This window comes from Lottia gigantea, assembly GCF_000327385.1.
Source record: "Lottia gigantea unplaced genomic scaffold LOTGIsca_75, whole genome shotgun sequence".
NCBI classification, from domain to species: Eukaryota; Metazoa; Mollusca; class Gastropoda; family Lottiidae; genus Lottia; species Lottia gigantea.
The window spans coordinates 79767-85218 of NW_008710508.1; positions in this window are offsets into that span (position 1 = coordinate 79767).

Sequence of the window (5452 nt, forward strand, 5' to 3'; positions counted from 1 at the left end):
ACACCGAATTTCGTCAAAGTTAAAAAAACGAAAAAAAAAAATTTATGTCTTAGATTTTTCCTCAGATATTCTACAAAATAATTAAAAAAGTTTTAAATAAACCAAATTTAATTATTTTGTAAAATATCTGAGGAAACATCTAAAACATAAAATTTCGTTTTTCGTTTTTTTAACTTTGACGAAATTCGGTGTTGAATCCTTATATCCACGAAAATATATATAAAAAAAAACTGGCACTGGTGTCGTAATGTCTGAGGCTCAGTAGTGATGAAAGGTCAACAAAACAGTAATTATGATTCATCAGTGCTAACCTTGGTTATATATTATATTGTCAGGATTATCGAGATTCGATGATCGTTTGTAGAGCGTATGTTGACCTGGGAGTTAGCGGGATTTCGTCTATGTAGACTGTACGTTTGTACTAGTAGTTAAAGTTTGAATTCTATTTGGGACATTCCAATCCGATGCCTGTGGTTTCTGCAATTCCGGAGTGCGCATGCGCAGTGATGACGGGTTTATAAAATTTTCCGAAATCTTTACTCTAATTTTTACTAATATTCTATGAATTTTCAAGGTTTTTGATATTCCTTTAATGAAAAATAAGTTTCATAAGGTTCTTGTAGTAGATTGTTATCTGATATCCCGAAACAGTCATATCGTCAACCGAAATCACATAGTATCTCAGTTGCTATAGACCGACAAGTATTGTTCACAGATGATGAACGCCGTGGAGTTTTGGGATCAACCAGGTAACAGGTTATCTGACAAAAATAAGAAAAGAGTTGAGTTAGTAGCGAGGAACAAATCTTGTCTTGTGAGCAGATCCAATGTTACGTTGAAATTGAAGTTTGTGAACAACATTTCTGTTTTAAATGCTCAAATATATCCCCCAATTTTGATTGAAGGTGAGTCCACTGTATGTTGTGGACAAGCAAAGTATGCAAATTCAGTAAAATGTGTGCTAGTCTGGAACAAATTGAGAATGACAATAAAGAACGCTTCGAAATATTTGAGGAAATAATTGAAAGAATTCAAACAGATATCCCAATTCAGATAATGCCGAAAGGAACCGCATGAAAAAGATGTTCTGTCAGACATTAAAGATAAGATTCAAAAGAGAGAAGAACAGAGAAAACGTGAAAATAACATTATGCTATTCTATCTATCTATCTATTAGAATCCCAGTCCAATGATAGTGAACGCAGAAAATCAGACGATACAAAACAGATTCGGGAGATTGTGAACGTCATCGGTGCAAACATCTATTCACATCTATAATCAGAGTAGGAAGCAAGTGACAAATCAAAATAGGACTACGAAAATCATTCTCCGTGAGGAAACTGATCGACATGAAATATTCAGTGGATACAGAAATAACAAAGAAGTATTAATACGACAAAAATAATTTAAAAATGTAGTTTTAAAAAGTATTAAAGGAATTGAGCTAATCAGAAGCACTCAGAATATTATTCCAATTCTCACTAGACGAAACAACTTGCTGGAAAGAAGCAAATGTTGTACCACTTTTCAAAACAGACTGTATAAGAAGAAAGCTTCTTACTATAGACCTTTTAGCATTTTCGTCAAAACACCGGAATCCATACTGCGTGACGAAATGATGAATCACCTGGAAAGAAACCATCTGCTGCATGAAGAACTGTTTGGATTAAGACGTGGCCGATCAACTAGACTACCTGACTAATGTCATTAGCTATAATAACCCTATCGACATGGTCTATTTTGATTTGTTTTAAATGCATTCGACAAAGTACCTCACCAGCGTCTACTAATAAAAGTTGAAGCATTATGTATTGAAGGGCACATACTGAAGTAGATTGAAGAATTTCTAACTTATTTCTCATTTCTTGCCAGGCAAGGTAATATACACCCACTGGCAGCTTTGATTTTAAATAAAAATATTTGGCAGTACACTTTTTGAGGCGATACTGAATAACATTACCAAGTTTCGTCAAAATCTATCAAGAACTGGACCTTCTAGAGTGTTTACAGGCTAAAACTGGAACAAGGGCAATATCTCATACTAAATGTTTTTCGATTCTTTTGATTTTCGTTAGGGTTCATCCTTGGTTGATTACAAACACACACCAAGTTTCATCAAAATCTAGAGCATTTACGAGCATTTCAAGAACAAGGGATAGAAATCATACTAGATATTTTTCGATTTTTCTGATTTTCAATAAAGTTCATCCTTGGGTGATTACAAACAATCATACTAAGTTTCGTCGAAATCACTGTGTTTACGAGCAATTGTGGACGGACCGGCAATATACGCTCCACATTTCATGTGGGCGTATAAAAATGATCCAAACTTCGCCCATGAACGTACGTGTACAGAACGCAAATCACACAATAGAATTGAGGCGCGGCATTAGACCCTTGAAGTTCTGTCAATATTAATAAACTATGGACAATGTGGAGAAAATAGTGTCAACAGACACAAATGTAAACAAAGCCGTTTATCTGTTAGTGACAAGACTTCTGCTTTACCTTTTTGGTGTTTATGAACGAAGGACTACTTCCTCATGACTTCCATATATCTGGCACCTCCAACTCTGTTTGACCCATCAGCGAAATGCCGATTCAGTGGCTTCAAAACTTGAGTTCCTATCAAAACTGGAGTAGCAGAAACAAACAGTCAAAGCCTTCAGAATTTAAACTGGGGATTTTAACTGGGATACACCCAATATATGGCAAAGACTCGCCACCAGCACTCTCAATAACCAAAGACATTTTTACGCACTTAAATCTGATTCAATTACCCTAATCAGAATGACATCACAAATCGAATCTGATTTATACTGCATGATAAATGAACATTATACTATTTATAGTTTCCAAGATGGCGGCAAAGCAGGAAGAATGTACCTTGCACGTAATGGTTTTGACATGTTGGGACACCATTACTAAAGCGGAAGTTAACAGAACTACGACACTTCAAAGTTGATTTACTCGATTAACGTATATCGATTTGATTCGCTGCTACAATAAATGCGCTGATTACCATAATCAAATTTGATTTGATACAGGATAAATGGTTTTTAGACCAAATCGAATCAGATTAACCCAGGATAAATACGACTCAACTTTACTGACTGAACAGATGTTCCCATTAATGGCAACCACTGTAGTGTTACTATGCCCAATGACATCCTGTGAATTGACATAAAGTAGACCTTCATCATTTGAAATAGACATGTGCTGTTGCACTCTTAGATGTCCAGTTTGGCTGCATCGAAAACGGTACGTTCAGAATCTGTTGCATCCAAAAGTTGTTTCTTATTCGATTTTCCGAGCCTAGTGTCTTTCGTATCATGCCAAATAGTCAGAACTGTGGATTCGTGGAAGATAAGTTTTCATTGACCCTTTATTCTCCTCTTATCTTGACAATGGTTCTTCTAAGACTATGAACAAGGGATGTAAGGTTATGAACTATAGAGTGCAGACCTTCCTCAGATTCAGCATTCTTACTCGATATTGAAACAGATGGACTATCAGATGGACAAAAAATTAAAGGGAGACAATCTAATTAAAAATGTAGATTGTGTAGCAGAAGACAATCTAGGGCAGTTATTTCAGACAAAAAACCCCCAACCCAAATATCAATCCCGTCGTGTCTCAATACACCAGGAGTTCCAGGTCCTTTCAGGATACTGATCTTAATGGGAAGTAATAAATAATTAAACAAAAACACATTTATTAACTCAAGACAAGACATCACAGAACGAATTTCAAACAATACATTAACACAAACATTCAAAATCCCCGATTCATGACAATAGTCCCCGTTTTAGATCAGTCTATCTGAACGTTATGTTCCCGATTCAGATTTGACTGGAAACTAAACAGACCCAAAGCAACCACAACCCCAAATCGAACAGCCAGATCGTCTGTCTAAGGTAAGAGCTAACTCTATGAGCGGAGTGTTATAACTCCCACAGAACGAACATGCCTACCCCGAGCGGTTTACCGACCGACTGCCTGTAATAAGGTACAATCGAGCTATTTATAGTGTTTGCTCACGAAAATCACGTGCAATCTCGATTGATGAAATGCCATAACGTGCAGAATAATCTGGAAACTCCAACTTCCGGTTTGTATCAAATTACGGAACATTAAATATGCCACCTGCTACAATTGTATATAAATCTCAAATAGATAGCAAAATATCTTATATAAATATAAATAAGAAGAAAACAATATATAATTGTGTAAATGTAATAATTTTGAATGCATTGAATGCAGAAATATGTAATAATCTTGAAACTATTCCTTAATTCAAAATGGCTGACACCTTTGTAAACAGTACAGTGGTGTAACCTATTTTCGTGGATAAAAGGATTCAACACCGAATTTCGTCAAAATTAAAAAAACAAAAAAAAATTTTTTATGTCTTAGATGTTTCCTCAGATATTCTACAAAATAATTAAAATTGGTTTATTTCCATTTTCTTTATGAATCCTTCACTTTGACCCATATTTCATGAGCAACCAACTCGGCAATGGCGTCAGAATGCGTCACCTATTTTCGGGTACAATGTTTGAACTATAAATAAGTCTAGAAAAACACGTTGTATGGATACCAGGTGGTATAATTAACTTCTCTTAGTATTTATCTTTAATATCAATTCATTATAACTAGTGACAATTCCTTCAAAGAACCACGATTTAAAAAAAAAATAGTGACTGACAAAATAAGATACGTAGCGTAATTTATTGATAAAAGTCACTGAATCAACATAAGAATATGGTCCACTTTGTGCTGCATAGAAATTTTCTGCTGACACGGAAACCGCTAGTTGATCACGTGACTTCATTCGTTGGACTACATTCTAGCAGACGACACTTGGAATTCCGATTACGGCTAGGGATTATAAGGAAATTCGGCTGATAAAAAATGGTGACGTTTGGTAATAACTGAAATCCGCCATTTTGTATTTGTCAAAGTATACATTAATACATTTTACCTTGCTTGAAACTACTGGATTCATTCTACTAGATGATATTGTAGAGAAAACCCATGTTTATTAAAACAAACTAATGCGGAGGTCGCGCAAGGTTGCTCATGTAAATTATTAATCCTTTCCGGAAATCCACGAATAATAGGTTTCCACGAAATTAGGTTACTCGACTTGTATAAATGAAGAATGTTAATGGCTACGATTCTCTGGATGTTGATATAATGATTACATAAATTTTAGCAAAATCATTTCTACCTGCAAATAATACGGAATACTTTAATGACATTTATCCAACGGATCACTGATGGTAATAAACTAATTTAATAAGTAAATAAGACAATTATTATGGATAGTTATTACGTTTTAATGCGATTCTCCAACTGTCATCGGGAATGTAATATAACAAGTTTTGTCCAATTGTAAATCCATGTCTTCAAGCTCAGTATTTCTCTATTTCACCATTGCCTTCTATGT